The 22,124-nt window shown below is 36.4% G+C and overlaps 2 non-coding genes across 2 annotated transcripts; both read right to left on the bottom strand.

The window, feature by feature from the left end:
- Positions 1–2,975: 2,975 nt before the first annotated feature.
- Positions 2,976–3,083, bottom strand: LOC148554965 (small nucleolar RNA R71). The gene has a single exon (XR_015886656.1). It is a non-coding gene; the product is annotated as a small nucleolar RNA R71 (small nucleolar RNA).
- An 18,635-nt stretch (positions 3,084–21,718) lies between these two features.
- Positions 21,719–21,826, bottom strand: LOC148554966 (small nucleolar RNA R71). Its single transcript, XR_015886985.1, has one exon. It is a non-coding gene; the product is annotated as a small nucleolar RNA R71 (small nucleolar RNA).
- Between the last annotated feature and the right edge of the window lie 298 nt (positions 21,827–22,124).

A 22,124-nucleotide genomic window follows, 5' to 3' on the forward strand; every position in this document is an offset into this window, starting at 1 on the left:
CGAGTGCTGGGCGTAGTGACAAACGCAAAAGGATAGTAAATCCTATTCCAGTATGATCGAGAACCGACAGATGATTAGCCATGTAGTGACAGCGCATTGGACCATTTTCACAGAGAGGACGGGATGTAGCCATTGACAACGGTGATGCCCAACATACAGCTTGCCATGGAATGGAGTAGGAATGATTGGATGAAGACAGTAGGAAAGCAGAGGTTCAGGAGGAACGAAAGCATCTCTATACGCTTATCTAAAATTCTCACCAATGAATTACATAAGTATCTCTATCCTAGTTTATATTTTAATTATGTTTTAATTATCAATTCTCTATAACCATTTGAATCTGCCTGACTGAGATTTACAAGGTGACCATAGCTTGTTTCAAGCCGACAATCTCCGTGGGATCGACCCTTACTCACGTAAGGTTTATTACTTGGACGACCCAGTGCACTTGCTGGTTAGTTGTGCGAAGTTGTGACAAAGTGTTATTCACGTTTGAGAGCACCAAGTCTTTGGCGCCATTGTTGATGATCGCAATTTTGTGCACCAAGTTTTTGGCGCCGTTGCCAGGGATTGTTCAAGTTTGGACAACTGACGGTTCATCTTGTTGCTCAGATTAAGTAATTTTATTTTAATTTTAAGCTTTTTATTTCTTATTTTCGAAAATATTACAAAAAAAATTAATTTATGTTCTTCAAAATTTTTAAGAAAGAATTCTAGAGTTTCATGAAGCATATTGAAGCCTGGCTGGCTGTAAAGCCATGTCTAATTCATTTGGACTGGGGCTTCCACCTATCAACATAGAATGAAGTTGGATGAAATATCAGCTGTTGTATGCCTGATTGGTATGCTGAAGTTTGGCTGGCCATTGGCCATGTCTAGTGTTTTGGATCGGAGCTTTCACTGAAAGCTTGGCTGGCTAGTAAGCCATGTCTAATTCCTGGACCGGAGCTTTAGACTAACATTGCAAGATTCCTGGAATTCTTATTAAAAATTTTGAAATCCTTATTTTTCTTTTTCCAAATTAATTTTCAAAAAAAATTACAAAAAAATTTATAAAATCATAAAATCAAAAATAATTTGATGTTTCTTGTTTGAGTCTAGTGTCAAATTGTAAGTTTGGTGTCAGTTGCATCTTGTTAATTTCTTTAAAATTTTCGAAAAACTTTCATGCATTGAGTCTCTTTCTTGTTCTTCACGATCTTCAAGTTGTTCTTGGTAAGTCTTCTTGTTTGATCTTTAGAATTTCTTGTTTTGTGTCCTTTCTTGTTTTCCTTATGCATTCTTGAATTATTAGTGTCTAAAGTTTGAAAATTTCTAAGTTTGGTGTCTTGCATGTTTTTCTTTTCTTAAAAATTTTCAAAAATAAGTTCTTGGTGTTCATCTTGACATTCATAGTGTTCTTGCTTGCATCAATTGTTTTGATCCAAAACTTTCATGCATTGAGTCTTTTTATTATTTTTCTCTTTCATCATTAAAAATTCAAAAATAAAAAAAAATATCTTTCCCTTTTTCATCTCATAAAATTCGAAAATTTGAGTTGACTTTTTCAAAAAATTTTAAAATCTAGTTGTTTCTAATGAGTCAAATCAAATTTTCAATTTAAAAATTCTATCTTTTTCAAATATTTTTCAAAAATCAAATCTTTTTCATTTTTCTTTTATGATTTTTGAAAATTTCAAATTGATTTTCAAAAATCTTTTTCTTACTTTATTTCATAATTTCAAAACCTTTACTAACAATTAATGTGATTGATTCAAAAATTTCAAGTTCTTACTTGCCTATTAAGAAAGATTCAATCTTTAAATTTTAAAATCATATCTTTTTTGTTTCTTGTTAGTCAAGTAATCAACTTTAATTTTCAAAATCAAATCTTTCTAAATTTCCTTTTCAAATTTTTTTCAAATTAAATGTCAATCACATCTTTTTCAAAATCAATTTCAAAATCTTTTCTAACTTCTTATCTTTTTAATAACTAATTTTCAAATCTTTTTCAATTAACCACTTAACTTTTTGTTTGATTCTTATCTTTTTCAAAACTACCTAACTAACTCTCTCTCTCTCTCTCTCTCTCTCTCTAATTTTTGAAAATCCCTTCCCTCTTTTTCAAAATTTCTTTTTAATTAACTATTTGTTTTAAATTTTAATTTGATTTAATTTTATTTTTCTTTTTAAATTTTAAAATTTTTATTTTAAATTCAATTTAAAAACAAAAATACTTTTATTTTATTTTATTTAATTTTCGAATTCTCTCATCTCTCATCTCCTTTTATTTAATTATTCATCTACTAACACTTCTCTTCCACCCAAAATTCGAACACCATCTTCCTCTCTGTGTTCGAGTTTTTCTCTTCCCCTTCTTTTATTCTTCTCTTCTACTCACATAAAGGAACCTCTCTACTGTGGCAAAGAGGATCCCTATTATTTTCTGTTCTCTTCTTTTTAATATGAGCAGGAACAAGGATAAGAACATTCTTGTTGAAGCTGATCCTGAACCTGAAAGGACTCTGAAGAGGAAGCTAAGGGAAGCTAAAGCACAACTCTCTGGAGAAAATCTGACAGAAATTTTCAAAAAAGAAGGAGACATGGCCGAAAATAATAACAATGCAAGGAAGATGCTTGGTGACTTTACTGCACCAAATTCCAATTTACATGGAAGAAGCATCTCAATCCCTGCCATTGGAGCAAACAATTTTGAGCTGAAACCACAATTAGTTTCTCTGATGCAACAGAACTACAAGTTTCATGGACTTCCATCAGAAGATCCTTTTCAGTTCTTAACTGAATTCTTGGAAATCTGTGATACTGTTAAGACCAATAGGGTTGATCTCAAGGTCTATAGGCTTATGCTTTTCCTGTTTGCTGTAAGAGACAGAGCTAGAATATGGTTGGACTCTCAACCTAAGGATAGCCTGAACTCTTGGGATAAGCTGGTCACGGCTTTCTTAGCCAAGTTCTTTCCTCTTCAAAAGCTTAGTAAGCTTAGAGTGGATGTTCAAACCTTCAGACAGAAAGAAGGTGAGTCCCTCTATGAAGCTTGGGAGAGATACAAGGAACTGACCAAAAAGTGTCCTTTTGACATGCTTTCAGAATGGACCATCCTGGATATATTCTATGATGGTCTGTCTGAATTATCTAAAATGTCATTGGACCATTCTGCAGGTGGATCCATTCACCTAAAGAAAACGCTTGTAGAAGCTCAAGAACTCATTGACATGGTTGCAAATAACCAGTTCATGTACACTTCTGAAAGGAATCCTGTGAGTAATGAGATGCCTATGAGGAAGGGAGTTCTTGAAATTGATACTCTGAATGCCATATTGGCTCAGAATAAAATATTGACTCAGCAAGTCAATATGATCTCTCAGAGTCTGAATGGATTGAAGGAATCATCCAACAGTACTAAAGAGGCATCTTCTGAAGAAGAAGCTTATGATCCTGAAAACCCTGCAATAGCAGAGGTGAATTACATGGGTGAACCCTATGGAAACACCTATAATCCCTCATGGAGAAATCATCCAAATTTCTCATGGAAGGATCAACAAAAGCCTCAACAAGGCTTTAATAATGGTGGAAGAAACAGGTTTAGCAATAGCAAACCTTTTCCATCATCCATTCAGCAACAGACAGAGAATTCTGAGCAGAACCCATCTAGCTTAGCAAATATAGTCTCTGATCTATCTAAGGCCACTGTGAGTTTCATGAATGAAACAAGGTCCTCCATTAGAAATTTGGAGGCACAAGTGGGCCAGCTGAGTAAAAGAGTCACTGAAACTCCTCCTAGTACTCTCCCAAGCAATACAGAAGAAAATCCAAAGAGAGAGTGCAAGGCCATTGATTTGACCATCATGGCTGAACCTACAAGGGAGGAGGAGGACGTGAATCCTAGTGAGGAGGACCTCCTGGGACGTTCAGTGACCAATAAGGAGTTTCCCTTTGAGGAACCAAAGGAATCTGAGGCTCATTTAGAGACCATAGAGATTCCATTGAACCTCTTTCTGCCCTTCATGAGCTCTGATGAGTATTCTTCTTCTGAAGAAAATGAAGATGTTACTGAAGAGCAAGTTGTTAAGTACCTTGGTGCAATCATGAAGCTGAATGCCAAATTATTTGGCAATGAGACTTGGGAAGATGAACCTTTCTTACTCACCAATGAACTAAATGCATTGGATAGGCAGAAATTACCTCAAAAGAAACAGGATCCTGGCAAATTCTTAATGCCCTGTACCATAGGCACCATGACCTTTGAGAAGGCTCTGTGTGACCTGGGGTCAGGAATAAACTTAATGCCACTCTCTGTAATGGAGAAACTTGGGATCTTTGAGGTGTAAGCTGCCAGAATCTCATTAGAGATGGCAGACAACTCAAAAAAATAGGCTTATGGACTAGTAGAGGACGTGTTAGTGAAGTTTGAAGGCCTTTACATCCCTGCTGATTTCATAATCCTAGACACTGGGAAGGACGAGGATGAATCCATCATCCTTGGTATACCCTTCCTAGCCACAGCAAGAGCTGTGATTGATGTGGACAGAGGAGAGTTAGTCCTTCAACTGAATGAAGACAACCTTGTGTTTAAGACTCAAGGATCTCCTTCTGTAACCATGGAGAGTAAGCATGAAAAGCTTCTCTCACTGCAGAGTCAACCAAAGCCCCCATAGTCAAACTCTAAGTTTGGTGTTGGGAGGCCACAACCAAACTCTAAGTTTGGTGTTGAACCCCCACATTCAAACTCTAAGTTTGGTGTTGGGAGGTTCCAACAATGCTCTAAACATCTGTGAGGCTCCATGAGAGCTCACTGTCAAGCTATTGACATTAAAGAAGCGCTTGTTGGGAGGCAACCCAATGTTATTTAATTATGTATATTTTATTTTTATTGTTATTTTCGTGTTTTATTAGGTTGCTGATCATGTGGAGTCACAAAAACTACTGAAAAATCAAAAACAAAATGAAAAACATCATTAAAAATAGCACACCCTGGAGGAGGAGCATTCTGGTGTTTAAACGCCAGAAACAAGCATCTGTCTGGCGTTTAACGCCAGAAACAAGCATCTACCTGGCGTTAAACGCCAGAAACAGGCAGTAGTCTGGCGTTAAACGCCAGGATTGCACAGCAAGGGTGTTTTACACGCCTAATTGGAGCAGGGATGTTAAGTCCTTGGCCCCACTGGATTTGTGGACCCCACAGGATCCCCACCACATTCTTCTCTCCTTTTCACACCTTCTTTATATCTCTCTTCTCCAAAAACCCCACCTACCTACAAAATTCAAAATCTTTTTCCTCCCAAACCCAACCCTAATGGCCGAACCCTAATCCCTCCCCCACTCCTATATAAACCCCTCATTCCTTCTTCATTTTCCCACAACACAACCCTCTCTTCTCCCCATTGGCCGAATACACCTTCTCCCTCCATCTCCTCCTTCTTTTTCTTCTTCTCCTTCTTTCTTTCTTCTTTTGCTCGGGGACGAGCAAACATTTTAAGTTTGGTGTGGTAAAAAGCATTGCTTTTTGTTTTTCTATAACCATCAATGGCACCTAAGGCCAGAGAATCCTCAAGAAAAAGGAAAGGGAAGGCAATTGCTTCCACCTCTGAGTCATGGAAGATGGAGAGATTCATCTCAAAGGTCCATCAAGACCACTTCTATGAAGTTGTGGCCAAGAAGAAAGTGATCCCTGAGGTTCCTTTCAATCTCAAAAAGAATGAGTATCCGGAGATCCGACTTGAGATCCAAAGAAGAGGTTGGGAAGTTCTCACCAACCCCATTCAACAAGTCGGGATCTTAATGGTTCAAGAGTTCTATGCAAATACATGGATCACTAGAAACCATGATCAAAGTGTGAACCCGAATCCAAAGCATTGGCTTACCATGGTTCGGGGAAAATACTTAGATTTCAGTCCGGAAAATGTAAGACTGGCGTTCAACTTGCCAATGATGGAAGAAAACGCACGCCCCTACACTAGAAGGGTCAACTTTGATCCAAGGTTGGACCAAGTCCTCATGGACGTATGTGTAGAAGGAGCTCAATGGAAAGTTGACTCAAGAGGCAAGCCAGTTCAATTGAGAAGAGTGGACCTTAAGCCTGTAGCTAGAGGATGGTTGGAGTTTATTCAACGCTCAATCATTCCTACTAGCAACCGGTCTGAAGTTACTATAGACCAGGCCATCATGATCCATAGTATCATGATTGGGGAGGAAGTAGAAGTTCATGAGATTATACCTCAAGAGCTCTACAAGATGGCTGACAAGTCATCCACTCTAGCAAGGTTAGCCTTTCCTCACCTCATTTGCCACCTATGCAATTCGGCTGGGATTGACATAGAGGGAGACATCCTCATTGAAGAGGATAAGCCCATCACTAAGAAAAGGATGGAGCAAACAAGAGATCATGGACCTCAACAAGAGCATGAGGAAATTCCTCATCATGAAATTCTTGAGATGCCTCAGGGGATGCATTTTCCTCCACAAAACTATTGGGAGCAAATCAACACTTCCCTAGGAGAATTAAGCTCCAACATGGGACAACTAAGGATGGAGCACCAAGAGCACTCCATCATCCTCCATGAAATTAGAGAAGATCAAAGAGCTATGAGGGAGGAGCAACAAAGACAAGGAAGAGACATAGAGGAGCTCAAAAGCACCATTGGTTCTTCAAGAAGAGGAAGACGCCACCCTCACTAAGGTGGACCCGTTCCTTAATCTCCTTGTTCTTATTTTCCTGTTTTTTATTTACTATGCTTTATGTTTTTGTTTGTGTCTTATTACATGATCATTAGTATTTAAGTGTCCATGCCTTAAAGTTATGAATGTCCTATGAATCCATCACCTCTCTTAAATGAAAAAAGTTTTAATTACAAAAGAACAAGAAGTACATGATTTCGAATTCATCCTTGAAACTAGTTTAATTATTTTGATGTGGTAACAATACTTTTTGTTTTCTGAATGAATGCTTGAACAGTGCATATGTCTTTTGAACTTGTTGTTTATGAATGTTAAATATGTTGGCTCTTGAAGAATGATGAAAAAGGAGACGTGTTATTTGATAATCTGAAAAATCATAAAATTGATTCTTGAAGCAAGAAAAAGCAGTGAATAGAGAAAAGCTTGCGAAAAAAAAAGAGAAAAAGAAAAAGAAAAAGCAAGCAGAAAAAGCCAAAAGCTCTTTAAACCAAAAGGCAAGAGCAAAAAGCCAATAGCCCTTAAAACCAAAAGGCAAGGGTAATAAAAAGGATCCAAGGCTTTGAGCATCAGTGGATAGGAGGGCCTAAAGGAATAAAATCCTGGCCTAAGCGGCTAAACCAAGCTATCCCTAACCATGTGCTTGTGGCATGAAGGTGTCAAGCCAAAAGCTTGAGACTGAGCGGTTAAAGTTGAGGTCCAAAGCAAAAAGAAGAGTGTGCTTAAGAATCCTAGACACCTCTAATTGGGGACTCTAGCAAAGCTGAGTCACAATCTGAAAAGGTTCACCCAGTTATGTGTCTGTGGCATTTATGTATCTGGTGGTAATACTGGAAAACAAAGTGCTTAGGGCCACGGCCAAGACTCATAAAGTAGCTGTATTCAAGAATCAACATACTGAACTAGGAGAATCAATAACACTATCTAAATTCTAAGTTCCTATATATGCCAATCATTCTGAACTTCAATGGATAAAGTGAGATGCCAAAACTATTCAAGAGGCAAAAAGCTACTAGTCTCGCTCATCTAATTGGAGCTAAGTTTCATTGATATTTTGGAATTTATAGTATATTCTCTTCTTTTTATCCTATTTTATTTTCAGTTGCTTGGGGACAAGCAACAATTTAAGTTTGGTGTTGTGATAAGCGGATAATTTATATGCTTTTTGGCATTGTTTTTACATAGTTTTTAATATGATTTAGTTAGTTTTTAGTATATTTTTATTAGTTTTTAAATAAAAATCACATTTCTGGACTTTACTATGAGTTTGTGAGTTTTTTTATGATTTCAGGTATTTTCTGGCTGAAATTGAGGGACTTGAGCAAAAATCAGATTCAGAGGTTGAAGAAGGACTGCAGATGTTGTTGGATTCTGACCTCCCTGTACTCAAAGTGGATTTTCTGGAGCTATGGGAATCCAAATGGCGCGCTCTAAATTGCGTTGGAAAATAGACATCCAGGGCTTTTCAGCAATATATAATAGTCCATACTTTGCTCGAGTTTAGACGACGCAAACTGGTGTTCAACGCCAGCTTCTTGCCCTATTCTGGAGTTAAACGCCAGAAACAGGTTGCAAAGTGGAGTTAAACGCCAGAAACAGGTTACAAACTAGCGTTCAACTCCAAGAGAAGCCTCTACACGTGTAAAGCTCAATGCTCAGCCCAAGCACACATCAAGTGGGCCCCAGAAGTGGATTTCTGCATCATTTACTCATTTCTGTAAACCCTAGTAACTAGTTTAGTATAAATAGGACTTTTTATTATTGTATTCGAAGTCTTGGTGACTCCGGTTCCCCTCTGGGGCGGAGACCAATGAATTCCATTATCACTTATGTATTTTCAACGGTAGAGTTTCTACACGCCATAGATTAAGGTGTGGAGCTCTGCTGTTCCTTGAGTATTAATGCAAAGTACTATTGTTTTTCTATTCAATTCAAGCTTATTCCTATTCTAAGATATTCATTCGCACCCAAGAACATGATGAATGTGATGATTATGTGACGCTCATCACCATTCTCACCTATGAACGCGTGCCTGACTACCACTTCCGTTCTACATGAAGATGAGATAGAATGCATATCTCTTAGATATCTAATACAGGGGACCGAGTCTGAGATATTAGAGTCTTCATGGTATAAGTTAGAACCCATAGATGGCCATTCCCGAGATTCGGAAAGTAACCTTGTCTGTGGTATTCTGAGTAGGATCTGGGAAGGGATGGCTGTGATGAGCTTCAAACTCGCGAGTGCTGGGCGTAGTGACAGACGCAAAAGGATAGTAAATCCTATTTCAGTATGATCGAGAATCGACAGATGATTAGCCATGCAGTGACAGCGCATTGGACCATTTTCACAGAGAGGACGGGATGTAGCCATTGACAATGGTGATGCCCAACATACAGCTTGCCATGGAAAGGAGTAGGAATGATTGGATGAAGACAGCAGGAAAGCAGAGGTTCAGGAGGAACGAAAGCATCTCTATACGCTTATCTGAAATTCTCACCAATGAATTATATAAGTATCTCTATCCTAGTTTATATTTTAATTATGTTTTAATTATCAATTCTCTATAACCATTTGAATCCGCTTGACTGAGATTTACAAGGTGACCATAGTTTGCTTCAAGCTAACAATCTCCGTGGGATCGACCCTTACTCACGTAAGGTTTATTACTTGGACGACCCAGTGCACTTGCTGGTTAGTTGTGCGAAGTTGTGACAAAGTGTGATTCACGTTTGAGAGCACCAAGTCTTTGGCGCCATTGTTGATGATCACAATTTAGTGCACCATCTTCCATTGTTGCTCACCAAATTGCTTGATAAAATGTCAACCTTAGCTATGGAGTAGTTCTTCACACTTGGCTTAGGGGTTGGGCAATTGAAAACACTTGAATTATTAAGGTCTTTTGTTGATTGACAATTGGAAATTGATAATTGATTTGAATGACACTAACTCTAGTCTTTCCCTAGGATTAGACTAGGACTTGTGGACTCAAATTGATTATCTTCACTTGACTTTCCTTCATAATTAGAGGTTAACTAAGTGGAGCAATAACAAATTGATGTCACAATTGATGGAGATAATGATGATAGGACTTCCAATTCTCAACCCTAGCCAAGGCTCTTATATTGATTAATTGCCATTCATTTTATATTGATTTCAAATTCTTGTGTCCTTTAGCTTCATTGTGTCTCGTTCATTACTTTCATGCAATTGTTTACATTTCTTACATCCAACCTCACACCAAGAGACTCCTAACCAATGATGTGCACCTTGGGAGCAACTCCTAGGGAGAACGACTCGAGACTAATACTCTCGGTTATTGATTTGAATTGTGGACACACTTTCTTTGTTTGATGTGCTATAGTTTGTTGGTTTAGAGCTATACTCATGACATAATTCCATTAGAGAATTCTATACCGACAAAATATAGCTTATCAATGAACTCGGTGAGGTAGAGCTTGAAAGTGAAGAATCTTTTCAAAAGGTGGAAGTCCTTCGGCAAGGTTGGACGGGAGTTGAATATGCTTTATCAATATCGTTGGAGACTTCTCTACCTAGGTTGCCATCTACTCCTTCATTTGAGTGGATAAAACTTATATCTCTTAGCTTTATAGTCCCACTTGAGTATGGTATGCTTGAAACGGATGGCCAACTTAGGAGGCTTTGTGGAATGAAGCGTAAGAGAAAGATGTTTAGTGGTTGGAGTTGCAAATCAAGACTCATCAAGGTTGAGATTTCAAGAGCTAGATGCAAGGGTTGGACTAGTGATCAATTGGTTGGATCTAAGAGAAGCGTTTGGTGCTTCATTGAGAATTTGGATTTCTTGACACCCGGTTGGAACAAGGATGATCCACTTAACGACGGGTGTAAAAACAAGATTTGGGATCCCGACATACAAGAGGATCAACTTTAGGAGCTCAAAGCTTGTGAAGAACTTCATCAAGGCTTGGTGACTTCACTTGGAAATGTTGGAGCTTATTAGAAGTTCAAGCGTTGGTGGAAGTTTCAAGATGAGTTCAAGCACAAGCCACCATGACAAGGAGCTCACTAAATGTCCAACTTAAGGACTTAACTAAAAGTTCTAGGTGGAAGACACCCCAACCGTGGTAAATTCTTCCTATTTTCCCTTTATTTATACTGGTCATAAGTTGAATTTTTTATGTAGGAAAATTGTCGGTATAGAATTTCTCAATGAAATCTCGTTGCAAGTATAGTTCTAAACTAACAACAATCCTCAATCAAAATTTAATTTGTTTGTCACAAGTACAAACTCCAATAAAAATAACTGAAGTATTTAAACATCGGGTCGTCTCTCAAGAAATTGCGGGGAAGTGTTCATGTTATTGGTTATAGGATAAGTATTTTTTTGGGGTTTTGAATAAAGGACAAGAAAAATAAATGGCAAGTAAGTAAATGAACTCAAATAGTAAAAAGGTCTTGGCAAGGGTTGATGGTTAAAGATCTTTATCCTTATCACTAACCACAACATGATAATTGCAAGGATCAATCCCATTAAGTCATCCTCTAACAAGTAAAGGAAAGTCAAATGAGCTACATTAATCCTAATCCATAAGTCCTAGCCACCTCACTAATTAACTTAGTGAAAGCTAGAGCCAGTGGACACTAATCATCAATCACGTGGACATTAGCAACTCAAGTTCACCTAAGTTACCATCCCAAGCCAAGAACACAAAAATCTACTCTAACATCCTTCTAAGCATTTTGTCAAACACTTGGAAGGCATAAAAGGAAAGCATAATAAAAAGACAAGAAATATAGAATCTAACACTAACAAATGCAAGGAAATAATAATAACAAAGCAATTAAACAATAAAGGAGCATAAAACATGAAATTGCATTAAGGGAAATTGAAATTGACAAGGGTTCAACGACATAAAAAGTAACCAAAATGAGAAATTAACAAGAGGGAATAGGGAAATCAAGATAATAGAATAAGAAATTGTAAAGAAAACAAGATAAAAACAAGAAATTAAACCTAGATCCAAGAGAATTTAACATAATCCTAACCTAATTCTAGAGAGAAGAGAGAGCTTCTCTCTCTAGAAAATAACTAAAGCATGGTGAAAACTCCCCTATGACTACTTGGTTCATCCCCCTTCAATCCTTGGGTTCAATAGCATCAGAAATGAGTTGGATTGGGCCCAAAATGAGCTAGAAATCGCTGATCACGAGTTGCTTAAAATGACCCACGCTGATCCTGCGACGCGTATGCGTCACCAAACGACCTGGCAACCATGGCACATTGCATATCATTTTGAAGCCCCGGATGTTAGCTTTCCAACACAACTGGAACCGCCTCATTGGACCTCTGTAGCTCAAGTTATGATCGATTAAGTGCGAAAAGGTCAGGATTGACAGCTTAGCAATTTCTTTATGTCTTCATGAATTTCCCACTTTGCATGCTTTTCTTCCATTTCTTTCAAAACCTTAAATCACTCACACAAACATATCAAGGCATCGAATGCGAGGAAGGTGAATTAAATTTAGCAATTTAAGGGCCTAAAAAGCATGTTTTCATTCTTAAGCACAATTAGGAGAAATCCACAAAACCATGCTATTTTAATGAATAAGTGTAGGAAAAGTTGATAAAATCCGCCAAATTTAATACAAGATAAACCATAAAATTGTGGTTTATCAACGTCCCCACACTTAAATATTAGCATGTCCTCATGCTAAATATAAATAAAGACAAGAAATAGGGTATGAACATTTATTCAATGCAAATAACCTAAATGCACCTATCTATATGAATGCAACTAAATGAAAAGTGATTCTACCTACTTGATTAAAAGTAAATCAATCTCCAAGAACATATATGAGCAAGTAGGGCTAAGGTCACATAATGATTCATGAATCCCACCAATTCAAATATAAAAATTGAAGTTCAAATAGACTTGCAAAAAGAAAGCTCATGAAAGCCAGGAACAAGGAATTGAGCATCGAACCCTCACTGGATGTGTATTCGCTCTAGTCGTTCAAGTGTATAGGGTTGATCCACTCAATTCTCCTCTAATCATGCTTTCTAAGATTTGTTCTTCATCTAACAATCAACAATTATTTAATGCATGCATACATATATCATGAGAGCTATCCATATGTTGTAATGGGGTTAGGGTCACAGTGAGGTTATATTTGGTCAAGTGGACTAGAATTTGAATCTTTGATTAACCTTAGCTTCCCACCTAACCTATATAACAATATATAAAAATCTAATACAAGCCTAACTACCCATTCTTCACTTTTCACACAACATTGATTATTATTGAACCTTACTTTGGGGCATTTTGTCCTCTTTTATTTTTTTCTTTTTCTTTTCTAATATATATATATATATATATATATATATATATATATATATATATATATATATATATATATATATATATATTTTTTTTTTTCTCGTTCATTTTTTTTCAAACTAGAATATATACCAAAGCATCAATGCATATGGTTTAAACATAATTAATACATGAGTATGTACCCAATTCCCATGATTTTCAATGAAAATACAAAACACCCTTTTACCTCAACCAATGTCCCAAGTTTCCCACACTTGAATGATACACACTCACTAGCCTAAGCTAATCAAAGATCCAAATAAAGGACATTTATTATTTTTCGCTTTAAGGCTTGTAATGTACTAATATTAAGAACAAAGTGGCTTAATAGTAGGCTCAAAGTTGGCTAACAATGGAAGATAAAAGGTAAGGCTATTTTGGTTAGTGAGCTAATTGAAACAATGGCTTCAATCATATAAATGCATATATACACAAAATAATGGGCATAAAGAATCAAACAAATCAAAGATTACAATCATAGAAAGAGAATAATGCACACAAGAAGGAAAGAAGTGGTTATATGATGTAACCACGCAATTAGGCTCAAAACTCACAAGGTTGTATGTTCTTAGCTCAAAAACATGTTCCAAAATGCATTTTTCAAGCAAGTTCAACAAAAATTTTTTAAATTAGTGAAATGCCCTAAAAATAATTTTTTGGAAAGGAAATCATTACTCTAACCAAGTAGTCCTAGCAAGAAAAATGGTAAAATATATACAAATTCTAACTAACATGCAACCTATCATGCAATGCAACAACTAGCTAACATTGGTGTTGAAAAAGGAAAGTGATTACCCACGGAGGTCGGTCATCGACCGTACCTCTCCACACTTGAAGATTGCACCGTCCTCGGTGCATGCAAAGAAGAGCAAGGTGGATGGGTTGGTAAACTGATGAGCTCCTACCAAAGGATTGTGCGGATAACTTGTTTGTTGTCCCATTTAGAAGCTTTTCCATTCCCTCTCGGTAGCCAACCTAAAAGGAAAGAAAATGAAAGAAAATTAAGCCAACAACAAAGATATCAAAGCAGATAAAACATAGGCAGGGGCTAATGCCGAGTAAGAGTATGGTTCTCAACTACATGACAGCTACAGCATGTGAGTGAGAAAGCAATATAGGCTAAGGCATATCACTACACTTGATGCAAGAGTAAAATCAAAGCGTAAGTAAATGACATAAAGAGCATGTTGAGCATCAAGTTCAGACGAGAAAGAGTGGGTCATGAAAGACAATATGAGTTCATATCAATACACAAAGGATGCAAGAGTCATCAAAGATTAAGTATTGACCTAAAAATTTCATCACCCAACAATACCAAACAAGTCAAGAAGCACCAAAATAATGCAAGAAATTCTCAACAATTTCGTAGGAAAATTCAACACCATTATTAAAATAAGAAACTTAGAAAAGAAAATAAGAACAAGTTAAAAAAACAAAATTAAATGCAATGAATAAAAGTATACAAATGCAATTAACAAAGAAAAATGAAAGATGAGAAAAATAAAAAGTGAAATTTTTTCTCTTTTATTTATTTATTTTTTATTAAATTTTTTTTGAAGAGAGGGAAAAGAAGAAAATAAGAAAGGAAGAAGAGAGAAAAAGAAAGGTAGAAAGAAAGAAGAAGAAAGGAGAAAGGAGAATAAATAGCGCGCGAGGCGACATGTAAGCATTGCCCACGCGTAGCAGAGACACGCAACGCGTAAGCGTCGCCCATGCGTATGCGTGGAATACAGAAAGTGCAGGTGATGTGTAAGCATCACCCACGCATACGCGTGGGTCCAGATTGTGCTATTCGCACAAAACCAGCACCACTCCAGCACAACTCTCTGGTTATTGTACCAGGAGTCAAAATTTGGCACACGACGCGTGCGTGTCGGCCACGCTTACGCGTGGCGTGCACACATTATTTTAGAAACATAAAAACACTCTAAAGCAACAAAAATTCAAATTTAACAAAAATCTTTTTAGTGTTTTTTTTTTTTAAAAATCTTCAAATACAAAACAAACAAAGCTTGCACTTCAAGAAAAATGCAATTCAAAAACAACTATTCTAATCAAAGCATGAGCCTAACAAGCAACCTAGCAATCAAAGCAAGATATGCGAAAGTATGAAAAGAAGAAAACTACCTAAGAATGGCAACTCAATTCATTCATTGATTATATATACAAGAGAATGGAAAGATCGTTTACCATGGTGGGGTGTCTCCCACCTAATACTTTTATTTATTGTCCTTAAGTTGGACTTATGGGAGCTCTCATCAAGGTGGCTTGTGCTTGAATCCATCATTGAACATCTACCAATGCTTGGACTTCCAATAAGCTCCTTCTTTCAAGATTAATAGCTCCAAGCTTTGATAGAATTCTTCACAAACCATGAGCTCCCAAAGTTGATTCTCCTCCTGTAATCCGGGATCCCACACTTTATTTTCACACCCGTCTTCAAGTTGATCATCATGGTTCCATCCGGGTGGCATGACCTTAGAATTCTCACTTAAGCGACCAAGCATCCTCCTAGACCCAAGCAATCTAGCTCTACACCAAACCTTGCAATCAAACTTTGAACATGCAACCATCATGAACATAGAGTGATGTTTCCAACCACTAACCATCTCCCTTTTGTTCTTAAAGCCACAAAGAGCCCTAAGTTGCCCATCCATCTCAAGCAAACCATATTCAAGTGGAATAATAAATATTAGGGATAAGAGATTTACCCACTTAAATGAAAGAATGGATGGTGATGGCTTGGGGAGAGGTATTTCCAATGGCCTTACAAGCTCCACTCCGTTGTGTTCTTCCTTGACAACTTCCACCTCTAGGCGAACTTCTTCAACTTTAACCTCTTCCTCTTGGTAGCTTTCTTCCAATTCAATCTCTTCTTCATTGCTTACCAAGGGCATGGGAGGTTGTGCCTCTTCTTCTTTAATCCCTATGTCAAGTCTAGTGGGAGAGGATTCAATTGTAGATAAGAATTTATCAACGATTGAATCTATCTCTTGATCAACCTCTTCAAAATCTTCAACTATGATCTGCCTTGGAGGTTGTACACCCTCCTCAACATCAATTTCAAGCTTCTTGGAGGGAGGTTCTTGAGATTTCTATGGTGGTTTCGTATCTCCTAAGTCTTCAACCACTTCTTCCTCTTCTTCAACAATCATGGCTTCCTCTAATTGCTCCAATACAAAATCCCACTCCTTGTTCTCCACCGGAGTTTCTAACCTCTCCTTCATGATACACTCTTTATTTGATTCTTCACATGTGGCCATGGAATTATTTTGAGTGCATGAGTATCGGGAGGCCAAAGTGTTTACTAACTTGGTCAAGGCGGCCGTGAATTCTAGTACCTCCCTTTTCATCTCTTCTTGCCCTTAAAGAAGAAGGCCAAGGGTATCATCCATTGGAGCTTGGGGTGGATAGGAGGGTTCATTATTTGGGAGGAAGGGTTCATAATAGGAAGGTGGTTCTTCTTGGTGAGGGTATAGAGATGGTGTATATTGAGGTGGTTCTTGGGAGTAATTGTGGTGGCTTTAAAGATTTTCTTACATAATGGTCACAAGGATGAGGTAAGGGTGATTGGTTGTATGAGGGGTATGGATCATAGAATGGTGTTTGGTAAAAAAGGGCTTGTGAGTATGCTTGAGGGCTATATTGAGGATGAGGTTCATAGGCATATGGTGGTGGTTGTTGATAGTCATAAGGAGGTCCACCATAGCCATTGGATTGGCATGCATCATGGAATGGTTGTTGCTCATAGTACATTGGAGGGGGTTATTGCCAAGAGGGTTGATCAAATCCTTGAGGCTCCTCCCAACTTTGATTGTTCCATCCATGATGCACATTCTCGTTGAAATTCCCATTTCCTACAACATAGTTGTAACCACACTCATAGCCAAAATTATGAGAATTCATAGTTAAAAGACAATAAAATCAAAAGCTAATAAGAAATAATAAAAGCAAACTCCTAGAACTAGCAACAACTAACAAAAAAGCATATTCACAATATTCACATATATACAATAACCAATAACAAGGCACACATTTGCAACTCCCCGCCAACGGTGCCAAAAATTTGATTTAGGAAAATTGTCGGTATAGAATTTCTCAATGAAATCTCGTTGCAAGTATAGTTCTAAACCAACAACAATCCTCAATCAAAATTTAATTTGTTTGTCACAAGTACAAACCCCAATAAAAATAACCAAAGTATTTAAACATCGGGACGTCTCTCAAAGAATTGCAGGAAAGTGTTCATGTTATTGGTTATAGGATAAGTATTTTTTTGGGGTTTTGAATAAAGGACAAGAAAAATAAATGGCAAGGAAGTAAATGAACACAAATGGTAAAAAGGTCTTGGCAAGGGTTGATGGTTAAGGATCTTTATCCTTGTCACTAACCACAACATGATAATTGCAAGGATAAATCCCATTAAGTCATCCTCTAACAAGTGAAGGAAAGTCAAATGAGTTACATTAATCCTAATCCATAAGTCCTAGCCACCTCACTAATTAACTTAGTGAAAGCTAGAGCCAATAGACACTAATCATCAATCACTTGGACATTAGCAACTCAAGTTCACCTAAGTTACCATCCCAAGCCAAGAACACAAAAATCTACTCTAACATCCTTCCAAACATTTTGTCAAACACTTGGAAGGCATAAAAGGAAAGCATAATAAAATAACAAAAAATATAGAATTTAACACTACCAAATGCAAGGAAATAACAATAACGAAGCAATTAAACAATAAAAGAACATAAAACAAGAAATTGCATTAAGGGAAATTGAAATTGACAAGGGTTCAACAACATAAAAATTAACCAAAATGAGAAATTAACAAGAGGGAATAGGGAAATTGATGAGCGGATAACTTATATGCTTTTTGGCATTGTTTTTACATAGTTTTCAGTATAGTTTAGTTAGTTTTTAGTATATTTTTATTAGTTTTTAATTAAAATTTATATTTTTGGACTTTACTATGAGTTTGTGTATTTTTCTGTGATTTCAGGTAATTTCTGGCTGAAATTGAGGGACTTGAGCAAAAATCAGATTCAGAGGTTGAAGAAGGACTGCAGATGCTGTTGGATTCTGACCTCCCTGCACTCAAAGCGGATTTTCTTGAGCTACAGAACTCCAAATGGCGCACTCTTAATTGCGTTGGAAATTAGACATCCAAGGCTTTTCAGAAATATATAATAGTTCATACTTTTCCCGAGTTTAGATGACGCAAACTGGCGTTCAACACCAGTTCCATGCTGAATTTTGGAGTTAAACGCCAGAAACAGGTTGCAAAGTGGAGTTAAACGCTAGAAATAGGTTACAAACTGGCGTTCAACTCCAAGAGAAGCCTCTACACGTGTAAAGCTCAATGCTTAGCCCAAGCACACACCAAGTGGGCCCCGGAAGTAGATTTCTGCATCATTTACTCATTTCTGTAAACCCTAGTAACTAGTTTAGCATAAATAGGACTTTTTACTATTGTATTTACATCTTTGGATATCTTGGGATATCTTTAGTTTCATCTTTGATCACGTTTTGGGGGCTGGCCATTCGGCCGTGCCTGGAACTTATCACTTATGTATTTTCAACGGTAGAGTTTCTACACTACATAGATTAAGGTGTGGAGCTCTGATGTTCCTCATGAATTAATACAAAGTACTACTGTTTTTCTATTCAATTCAAGCTTATTCCTATTCTAAGATATCCATTCACACCCAAGAACATGATGAATGTGATGATTATGTGACGCTCATCATCATTCTCACTTATGAACGCGTGCCTGACAAACACTTCCGTTCTACATGCAAACAGGCTAGAATGAGTATCTCTTAGATATCTAATACAGAGGACCGAGTCTGAGATATTAGAATCTTCGTGGTATAAGTTAGAACCCATGGACGGCCATTCTTGAGATCCGAAAAGTCTAAACCTTGTCTATGGTATTCCGAGTAGGATCTGGGAAGGGATGGCTGTGACGAGCTTCAAACTCGTGAGTGCTGGGCGTAGTGACAGACGCAAAAGGATAGTAAATCCTATTCCAGTATGATCGAGAACCGACAGATGATTAGCCATGCAGTGACAGCGCATTGGACCATTTTCACAGAGAGGATGGGATGTAGCCATTGACAACAGTGATGCCCTACATAAAGCTTGCCATGGAAGGGAGTAGGAATGATTAGATGAAGACAGCAGGAAAGCAGAGGTTCAGAGGAACGAAAGGTATCTCTATACGCTTATCTGAAATTCTCACCAATGAATTACATAAGTATCTCTATCCTAGTTTATATTTCAATTATGTTTTAATTATCAAGTCTCCATAACTATCTGAATTCGCCTGACTGAGATTTATAAGGTGACCATAGCTTGCTTCAAGCCGACAATCTCCGTAGGATCGACCCTTTCTCACGTAAGGTTTATTACTTGGACGACCCAGTGCACTTGCTGGTTAGTTGTGCGAAGTCGTGACAAGGAACTAAGACTATGAACGTGCATATTGAGTTTTTAGCGCCGTTACCAAGGAATGGAACGATCACGATTTCTTCGCACCAAGTTTTTGGCGCCGTTGCCGGGGATTGTTCGAGTTTGGACAACTGACGGTTCATCTTGTTGCTCAGATTAGGTAACTTTATTTTAATTTAAACCTTTTTGTTTTTATTATTCTTATTTTCGAAAAAATCAAAAATTTTTCTTTTTTCGTTTTTTCCAATTAATTTTCGAAAAATACAAAAAAATTTACAAAATCATAAAATCAAAAATATTTTTTGTGTTTCTTGCTTGAGTCTAGAGTCAAGTTTTAAGTTTGGTGTCAATTGCATCTTTTTAATTTTCTAAAAATTATTTTCGAAAATTTTATGCATTGCATTCTTCATGATCTTCAAGTCATTCTTGGCCAGTCTTCTTGTTTGATCTTCATATTTTCTTGTTTTGTATCTTTTCTTGTTTTCATATGCATTCTTGAATTCTTAGTGTCTAAAATTTAAAAATCTTTAAGTTTAGTGTCTTGCATATTTTCTTTTCTTCAAAATTTTCAAAAATAAGTTCTTGGTGTTCATCTTGACATTCAAAGTGTTCTTGGTGTTCATCTTGACATTCATAGTGTTCTTGCATGCATCATGTGTTTTGATTCAAAATTTTCATGCATTGAGTCTTTTTGATGTTTTTCTCTTTCATCATTAAAAATTCAAAAATAAAAAAATATCTTTCCCTTTTTTCTCTCATCAAATTCGAAAATTTGAGTTGACTTTTTCAAAAATTTTTAAAATCTTGTTATTTCTTATGAGTCAAATGAAATTTTCCATTTAAAAATTCTATTTTTTTTAAATCTTTTTCAAAAATCAAATCTTTTTCAATTTCCTTTTAATATTTTCGAATTCCTTTTTAAAATTTTTCGAAATCTTTTTCATTTTTCTTTTAATGTTTTCGAAAATATTCAAATTAATTTTCAAAATTTTTTTATTATTTTAGTTTATAATTTTCGAAATTACTACTAGCATTTAATATTTTGATTCAAAAATTTTTCAAGTTGTTACTTGCCTATTAAGAAAGGTTCAATCTTTAAATTTTAAAATCATATCTTTTAGTTTCTTATTAGTCAAGTAATCAACTTTAACTTCAAAAATCAAATCTGTTTAATTTTCTTTTCAAATCTTTTTCAAATTAAATTTTTCAATCATATCTTTCAATCATATCTTTTTCAAAATCAATTTCAAAATCTTTTCTAACTTTTTATCTTTTCAAATTTGATTTTCAAATCTTTTTCAATTAACCACTTTACTTTTTGTTTAAATCATATCTTTTTCAAAACTACCTAACTAACTCCCTCTCTAGTTTTCGAAAATCCCTTCCCTCTTTTTCAAATTTCCTTTTTAATTAACTAATTGTTTTAATTTCAATTTAATTTGATTTCAATTTTAATTTTTGAAATTTAACTTTAAATTTTATTTTTAATTTAATTAATTTTCGAAATTCCCTCTCTCTCATCTCCTTCTAATTATTTATTTATTTACTAACACTTCTCTTCATCTCAAGATTCAAACCCTCTCTTCCTCTTGGTGTTCGAATTTCTCTTCTTTTATTCTTATCTTCTTCTACTCACATAAAGGAATCTCTATACTGTGACATAGAGGATTCCATATTTTTTTTTCTGTTTTCTTCTTTTTCATATGAGCAGGAATAAGGATAAGAACATTCTTGTTGAGGCTGATCCTAAACCTGAAAGGACTCTGAAGAGGAAACTAAGGGAAGATAAAGCACAACTCTCTGGAGAAAATCTGATAGAAATTTTCAAAAAAGAAGGAGACATGGCCGAAAATAATAACAATGCAAGGAAGATGCTTGGTGACTTTACTGCACCAAATTCCAATTTACATGGAAGAAGCATCTCAATTCCTGCCATTGGAGAAAACAACTTTGAGCTTAAACCTCAATTAGTTTCTCTGATGCAACAGAACTGCAAGTTTCATGGACTTCCATCTGAAGATCCTTTTCAGTTCTTAATTGAATTCTTGCAGATCTGTAATACTGTTAAGACCAATGGGGTTTATCCCGAGGTCTACAGGCTTATGCTTTTCCCATTTGCTGTAAGAGACAGAGCTAGAGTATGGTTGGACTCTCAACCTAAAGACAGCCTGAACTCTTGGGATAAGCTGGTCACGGCTTTCTTAGCCAAGTTCTTTCCTCCTCAAAAGCTTAGCAAGCTTAGAGTGGATGTTCAAACCTTCAGGCAGAAAGAAGGAGAATCCCTCTATGAAGCTTGGGAGAGATACAAGGAACTGACCAAAAAGTGTCCTTCTGACATGCTTTTAGAATGGACCATCCTGGATATATTCTATGATGGTCTTTCTGAATTATCTAAAATGTCATTAGACCATTCTGCAGGTGGATCCATTCCCCTAAAGAAAATGCCTGCAGAAGCTCAAGAATTCATTGACATGGTTGCAAATAACCAGTTTATGTATACTTCTAAAAGGAATCCTGTGAGTAATGGGACGCCTATGAAGAAGGGAGTTCTTGAAATTGATACTCTGAATGCCATATTGGCTCAGAATAAAATATTGACTCAACAAGTCAATATAATTTCTCAGATTCTGAATGGATTAA

This window comes from Arachis ipaensis, chromosome B6 (genome assembly GCF_059453495.1).
Source record: "Arachis ipaensis isolate K30076 ecotype BB chromosome B6, ASM5945349v1, whole genome shotgun sequence".
NCBI classification, from domain to species: domain Eukaryota; kingdom Viridiplantae; phylum Streptophyta; class Magnoliopsida; order Fabales; family Fabaceae; genus Arachis; species Arachis ipaensis.